We start from the raw sequence: 8,882 nt of genomic DNA on the forward strand, positions 1-8,882 counted from the left end.
TTATCATAGTATCAGTTGAGCCTGTGTGGTTAATCGACACATCGATTGAGTGATGAGCTTTAAGGGTACCAAGTAATTTGCATGGTTACTTCACTCCTCGTTTTGTGATCCTCGGTATCCTAGTCACAAAACTTGGAGGACACATTCGAGACTGAAACATTCCTTTGAAAAGTTCATTGAATCTCAAAAGAATCTAGGAATTTCTAAGAACCAATTACAAACCTAATATTTATATTTCATTTTTCATGGGGGAAATTGGTGAATCGTCATTCACCTACCTTTCAAATATGTTATAGCTTAGATTATGACATACCTCTTCTAAGTTATGATATATCGTGATTGGATCCTAGCCTTAATATTACATTTGGGTGTTTTATTAAGGACTCTATTTATATCTAAACTGATCTTGTTCTCTTCTTTTCAAATGTCTTCTAACAATATTGCTTCTGGCTCAAACCCTACTGGCCCCTTCTCCATCATGAACCTATGTGGGAGGGTCATCTTCGATGGTTCCAACTTTATGGATTGGATCCAGAACATCAGGATGGTGACTAGATATGAGGACAAGGAATACATCCTCGATAAGGAGCTAAAGGAGATCGATGAGTCCACTGCTACTCCCTAGGAGATCACTGACTTCCAGACTCATGAAAGAGATGCCACCAAAGTGGCATGCATCATGACGACCACCATGACAGCTGAACTCCAGAAGTCCCATGAGGACTACTACCCTTTTGAGATGCACCATGATATGATGGAAAGATACCATCAGAGTGCTCATCAAGATCGGTATGAAATCATTTCCCTATGATAATAACCAGGATGAAGGACGGAGATTTCGTCACGAGCAACACGTAGAAAATGCAACGGTATGTGGACCATTTATTGATGCTTAATGTGAACTTACCCGAGGAGCTTGCAATAGATATCAATTTACACTCCTTACCCTTGTGTTATGATCAATTACGCATGATATATCACTTGAATAAGGAAGAAGTCACACTCAACAAACTTCAAGGACTCCTAAAGACTGCAGAAACAGATCTTAAAGGTAAGTCGGTTGTTAACACTCCTACTCCTAATCCAAAATTCGCCCCTATCTTTGCAATCAGGAAAGGTAGAGGGAAGAAGATGAAGAGCTCTTTGAAGGGTACCAAGGCTAGGACCCTTGATGGCTCTTCTTCAAGTGGAACCAAGAAAGGTTTTGTCACTCCTTCTTCTGATCCAAAAGACGCTGAATGCTTCTATTGCCATGAAAAGTCACATTGGAAGCGGAACTACCCAAAGTACCAGCAAGATGTGAAGGATGGGAAAGTTAAACCCAACCATGCAGGTATTTACACTAGTCTATCTAATAACTCACCCTATTCTAACTCTTGGGTCCTTGATATAGGTTGTGGTATTCATATCTCTTCTGATTTGTAGGGACTAAGAACAAGTAAAAATGTGGAGCATGGAAAGATAAACTTGATTATGGGGAATAGGAAAGCCTCACCTTTCACCAAGATTAGAGTTTATTCTTTGTTACTAAGTAGTGGGTTTACCTTAGATTTGAATAAATGTTGTTATTTGCCAGAAATGGCAAGAAATATTATTTCCTTTAATGCTTTGTACAAAAAAGGGTTTACCTTTTTTTTATAATGAAAATGGTGGAATAAATGCTTTCTTTAGTAATGTTCTTTATTTTAAAGCATTACCTTCCGAAGGTGTGTATGAAGTTGTAGTTGTTGTAGATAATCTAGGAAATAATGTGTTGTGTATTGATTCTTCAAGTAATATTAACTTGGATAAAGCACCATTAGGCATTGTCGTCTTGGACATGTGAACAAGAAACGCATAGGCCAACTCCAAAAGGATGAAGTCTTAGAGTCATTTGACCTAAAGTCAGAATATAGTTGTGAATCATGCTTAGTTAGAAAAAAGGCAAAGTCACCCTTCACTGGTTCTTGTGCTAGGCGTGAAGGTTTGTTGGATCTAGTGCACACGGATGTGTGTGGACCCTTCAAATCTGCCACAAGAGATGCTAATCGTTATTATTTGACTTTTATTGATGATTATAGTAGATATGGATATGTCTATTTAATCAAGCATAAGTCAGAGACTTTCGAAGGTTTAAATAATTTAAATAGGCAGCCGAGAATCAATTGGGTAGGAACGTTAGGATGCTTCGATCTGATAGTGGTGGTGAGTATCTTAGTATAGAGTTTCTCGACTATCTTAAGGAATGTGGGATTATCTCACAATTGATACCTCCTAGCACACCATAGCTTAATGTTGTAGCTGATAGGTGTAATAGAACCTTGTTGGAAATGGTTCATTCCTTGATGAGTCGAGCTTTGCTACCAATATCATTTTGGGGGTATGCCTTAGAGACTATTGCCCATATCCTTAATCTAGTCCCTACAAAGAAAGTTGCCAAAAATTCTCATGAGATGTGGACTTGTAAAGTTCCTAAACTAGATCGCATCAAGATTTGGGGTTGCGAGGTGTTCGTGAGACACAAGACTCATGATAAGCTCGATCCTCGAAGTGAGAGGTGTATTTTCATCGGCTACACACATAAATCCATTGGTTACCTTTTCTTCACACCTAGTGATATTGTGGTCTTTGTATCAAGGAGAGGTGTCTTTCGAGAGAGAGAGAGAGAGAGAGAGAGAGAGTTCATAAGCCAAGAAAATAGTAGGGGGCAAATTGACCTTGAAGAAATTCAAGAGTTAAGTGGTGAAGGAACTTCAAACCCTAACATTCAATCTGAGGAGTAAACTCATGTTTAGCCAATTGACAAGTCTGAACCTCTGAGGGGTTCCACAAAGGATAATAATGCACCTGAGCATTATTATGGTTTCCATATTACTACTGAAGGTGAGACACTTATCAGTGATGAGACATTGGTAAGTTTGGATGAACGCAACAGCTATACGGAATCCATGGCAGGCCCCGGGTATGCTAAATGGAAAGAGGCAATGGATAGCTAGATACAATCCATGTATGAAAATAAAGTTTAGAACTTGGTTGATAGTATGCCAGGTCTTAAGACAGTTGGGTGCAAATGGATCTTCAAGAAGAAGACTGACATGGATGGTAATGTACACACATATAAGGCACGACTGGTTGTAAAGGGCTTTTCTCATACTTTGGGAGTTGATTATGATGAGACCTTTTCACCAGTTGCAAAGATTAAGTCCATTATGGTTTTGTTACACATCGCTGCATTTCATGAATATGAAATATGGAAAATGGATGTCAAAACCGCCTTCATTAATGGAAGTTTGGCCGAAGGTGTTTACATGTGTTGGCCATAGGGTTTTGTCAGTACAGAATACCTTAATAGAGTGTGTAAGCTCGGGAAATCCATTTATGGATTGAAACAGGCACCTCGCAGATGGAATCTTTTCTTCGATGAGAATGCCAAAGAATTTGGCTTTTCAAGGAGTGAAGATGAATCTTGTGTCTATGTCAAGGCTAGTGGGCATATAGTTAGCTCTTTGGTACTGTATCTGGATGACATACTACTCATAGGAAATGACATCCCAACCTTGCAGGAAGTGAAGTCCTAGTTTGGGAAGTGTTTCTCTATGAAAGACCTAGGAGAAGCTGCCTATATTCTAGGGATAAGGATTCTGAGAGACCGGAGTAAAAGACTAATTGGACTTAGTCAGACTACCTACTTGGATAAGGTGCTGAAGAGGTTCAACATGTAGGACTCCAAGAAAGAAGAGTTACCCATCCAGAGTAACACCAGCCTGAGTAAAACTCAGAGCCCGAGTACTGAGGCTGAGATAACAGAAATGAGTCGAGTACCTTATGCTTCTGCAGTAGGCTCGATCATGTATGCTATGACTTGTACTCTTCCTGATGTAGCGTTTGCCTTGAGCATGGTTACCAGATATCAGGGGAACCCTGGCAAGGCTTACTGGACTGCGGTCAAGAATATCCTCAAGTACTTGCGGAGGACTAAGGACTGGGTCCTTACCCTCGGTAGGAGTGATGACTTGACAGTTGTAGGGCATAGTGATGCTAACTTTCAAACTGATAGGGACAATTTTTTATCTCAGTCAGGCTGGGTCTTTACCTTAAACGTAGGAGAAATTACTTGGAACATTTCCAAGCAGGAGACAGTGGCTTATTCAACATGCGAATCAGAATATATAGCAGCAAGCGAGGCAACAAAGGAGGTAATATTACTGAAGAACTGCATTGGAGACCTTGGAGTTGTACCAGCTATAAAGGAGCCAATGGAAATTTTCTGTGATAGTCAATTACACTATGATAGTCAATCGTTTACTATATTTCTTTTACATGTTTTGACTTCTAGAATAATTATGTTTGGTATAACATATTATTCGAATCTCCACACTCGGTCATATGTTGGAAGTAGGTATGAATCAAGAATGTCATGAGTTGATTGTTGTGGTCTAATTTGTTGGACATGGCTACAACATTCATGAGTGCTCATAAGCTCTGAACATTGGACTCAACCCACACTTACTGGTATCACTTCATCGAATTTATCTCGAGTGATTGTGAGATGGTAATATCATATAAGTCTTCAAACCAAGAGATATGACTTGTTGCCTATGAGTTGGTTATGCATTGATTGTATGAAACCTCATTGGTAACTTGATGTTATAAAACGTACTTTTGTCTGTGATTAACCAAGTAGAAGAATAAGCATACGAGTTGAAGTTTATATGTTTCTTATTGGATTAGAAGCAATATCTGGGCCGCACGATGATTTTATTTTGACTTATGTACCGGGCCCGGTCATAACTAAGTTGATGTGTTCAACTATGTTCTTTGTCAAACAAATCAGAAATCAGGAAAAAAACTGTTGGACAATAAGAAAGACATTGTTCCATGTATTTGTTCGGCTGATATCTAGAACAGAGGATTATATGATCACTTATCTTAAATGGCGTATCATCATCTTCTCAGTTCCAAGAGACCTTGAAAGACCTACGATTGCTGATCAGTTCCTGAAGTAATATTTGCAGATATAGTTATTAGACTTATCCAAGTGGGAGACTGTTGGATAAGGTGTCTAAGTCCATAACTATATTTGGTATGTACTTGACCCGACCGGGCATGGTACATTTGGGTTGCATGGTATCATGCATTTGGATAGACTAAATGAGAGAAATAACACTTGTGGTTTATTAATATATTATAAGTTCTAATATATTAATAGTATTATTTAATTATTATTGATCAAGAATTAATTTGGAATTAATCAAGTGATCAAAATATAACTAATTAAATATATGGGTTGATTATGTAAATCATCCATAACTTTTATAGTGGTCTAAAAGGCTCCATGGATTATCAAGTTTGGTTAAACCCATAGGATGCTCCATGACCGTTATAAACCCGTGGGTCTTGGAAATGAAGAGTCATGTCACCTTAGGGCTTACATGGTGTAACCCTAAATGTGACACACTATATAAGGAACATGATACTCACCAAAATCGGATACATTAAGAATAAGAGAGGGCTAGGCCGATTTTTAGAAGTTTTATTCATACTCAAAGTAATTCCAAAGCATTTGGTGTTGTGTGAAGCATTTGAGGCATCACACTTGGGGTGCTAGGCTCTCAAGGTTTTCAATGAATTAAATCAACTACAAGATATGTAATTCTAGCCATATTTTAGATTAAAAGTTCCCCATGTATGCTAGATAGGATTATGAACCTTGGAAATCATATTTTGCATGTATTTTAGACAAACATTGATCCAAGGTTTTTCTAGGGTTGCATGTAAGAATGCTAAAAACCCATCAAAATCTACATAATCACATAAACCATATTACTTATAAAAGGTACATAAACCACCTAATCCATGCATACAACATATAGGGATGTCATTGATTCCCCTAGGGTCTTACTCCAGGATGTTGTGGGTTCCACACATGGTCTTACACCTAAGTGCCATGGGCTCCCCTAATGTTCTTTAATAGGAAAGCCATAAGCTCACCACATGGTCTTACATCCAGGTGCCATGGGCTCCCCCATGGTCTTTAATAGGAAAGCCATGGGCTCTCCACGTGGTCTTACATCCAAGCTCCAAGGGCTTCCCTATGGTCTTTGATAAAAATGTACAACATATACAACTAGCATACTTCCTAGTATATAATCAACAATCTTGCCACATAAAACTATATCAACTTGTATACCACATACCATAAAATCGGTCGACCTTGGTGCCTTCGACCCATTGGTGTGGTGAGGAGACTCACCTTCCCAAGAATGTTGAAATGATAAGATAAGATAAGATCAGATAAGTCCCAACACGCAGCTCCAACTCAACTTCCTACAATCATCATACGACTAGTTTTGTCAAAATTCTAGAATACCAAAAAAAATACCCTCAAAGTCAAACTTGATCAACCTGGTCAACATCCAAGTCAACAGTCCTTGTTGACCCCAAATCGTCGAGTGCATCTAGCAACTCGTCGAGTTCCTTCAGAGTCCAGAACACGAGTACAAAACCTAGCCAACTCGTCGAGTTGTCTCATCAACTAGTTTACTTATATCTAGTAGACGGGGAAACCCAATCCAAATCGTTGAGTTCCTCCTGTTTGCAAATTCAGATGATACGTTGATTATAGGGACTCTAGGGCTTAGATCTAAAATCTAAAGGCGTCTAAAAGGATAAAGTTTCCAACTTTTTCCTCTAGAACCACTGTAAGTGCTCTAAAGCCCTTAACGAAGGTTATCTAGTAGACGGGGAAACCCAATCCAAATCGTTGAGTTCCTCCTGTTTGCAAATTCAGATGATACGTTGATTATAGGGACTCTAGGGCTTAGATCTAAAATCTAAAGGCGTCTAAAAGGATAAAGTTTCCAACTTTTTCCTCTAGAACCACTGTAAGTGCTCTAAAGCCCTTAACGAAGGTTGGAAAGGTTAAAAGCTTAGCCATATGGTTCAAGACTCTAGGCATCTGGAATCCTTCCTTTCTAGAAGAGGTTCTAATCCTCAAAATGTTCAAAAGATGGAGTCTTAATGGACATTCATGTCCAATGCATGCCTTGAAGTCAAAATGTCCAAAAAGGGAACATATACCCTATATTCCATGCATGGCATCCATGCTTGATCAAAAGCTAGATCTAGCACACTATGGGAGCATTTTACCATGGAGATTCATAAAGTTTCAAACTTTATGAACCAATTGCATGCAAACAACAATAATGATAGGAAATGAAGAGTAAACTCAAGATCTAGCCATACTCTAAGATAAAAATCGAATCTAAAGTGCTTACAATAGTCCACAAGATGGTCAAGCTCATGAGTGAGGGCTTTGTTTGTTGGATCTTCTCCTTCTTCTCCCTATCTTATTCTTATTAACCTCCAAAAGTTACTCTAGCTCATAATATGAGAGAAAAGAGAGATTAGGGTTTTGCACTGACGTTCTTAGGGATTGGAGGCTGATGGAAGGTCGGCCTCAATGTTTTAAGGAGATTATATAAGATACAAACCCTAAAACTTAGGGGTTTCCTTTACAACGCCTACTCGTCGAGTTGGGCCATCCAACTCGTCGAGTAGATCCTAAATTCTGCGTCCTTCAATTGATCTCTACTTGACGAATCGGAGCTCCCCAATTCATCGAGTTCCAATCTAAATAACTAAAATTCCGAAAAGTGATTGATACCTGAAACGAGTGTGACACTCCTAATTGGACAAGTCATCATCTATTCAAACCTTACATAAGTGATCAACTATTCCTTCATTCTGTGATATCTATATGAATTCTAGAAATGGATAATGGTCAATAGAAATCAAGATTATGTTTCCTGATGTAGAATTGCGAGGACTGCATATGACTATTAAATTGAACACATAAATTTTACTTAGGTATTAACCAAGCACTTTAGATTCCAACACCAAATTATCAAGGGGTCCATAATGTTGCTTCTCCTGTTAGGCCAGAAGGAACAAATAAACTTCAATTACATAGTTTTTGTCTAGTTCATCATATCATACATGGACACACCCTTTATTACTACCAATTATAGATATAATGGAGTAGAAAAATGCACATAAGAATTATAGAGAAATATCCCAAAAGCATCTCGGTTCGTAGAATAGAGGATATTATCGTCTTAGAATTACTTGTGACTATATACATGGAGTAATCTCTAAGCGTGGGTTGTTCCAATAATTAAATCTCCATTAAGTACTCATTAATGTTACCACAATCTCTATGTTATGCCTAATCACCATGGACAATCCACTAATACTCATGATAGTCTTAAATCAGTTACTTACTTCCAAGAGTATGACCGACTGTGGAGGTTTGAGTAAATTAATACTCGTGCAGTAGTTTCTAAAGGTTTTCAAGCAAATTCATTTGCAAATCTAATGCATCTTGACTATGTCTGACTTTCAGACTTAGTTAGTGACATTGACTTAGATAATGGACCGAAAAGATTATCTTCTAATATGACCTATTGACTATGATATAATTACATTCAAAAAATATCAAATGTTATGGTTCTTATTGAGTATGTTTCATGTGAGCTTATATGACTTGGGATCCATACAGGGTAGCCAAATACTCGGAAGTGGCTGACAGATGCTTGTGACCATATAGAATTTCGTATGGAGTCTTCATCTGTTCTTTGTTTATCAGAACACGATTTTGAACATAACAAGCTGTGTTGATCGCCTCAGCCCAAAAGAAAACTAGTAGCTTTGAGTAACCCAACATCATCCTTGCAGCGTCTTACAATGTCCCATTCCTCCGTTCAGCAACACCATTTTGTAGAGGCATGAAAATGGAACTATATTGACACAATATTCCCTTTTCTATGCCAATGTGATCAAGAACCGCATTCTTGAATTCTGTTCCATTATCAGTACGTAGCGCCTTCACTCGATTATCGGTT

The sequence above is a fragment of the Lactuca saligna genome, chromosome 6, assembly GCF_052625555.1.
Source record: "Lactuca saligna cultivar CGN05327 chromosome 6, ASM5262555v1, whole genome shotgun sequence".
Taxonomy (NCBI): Eukaryota; Viridiplantae; Streptophyta; class Magnoliopsida; order Asterales; family Asteraceae; genus Lactuca; species Lactuca saligna.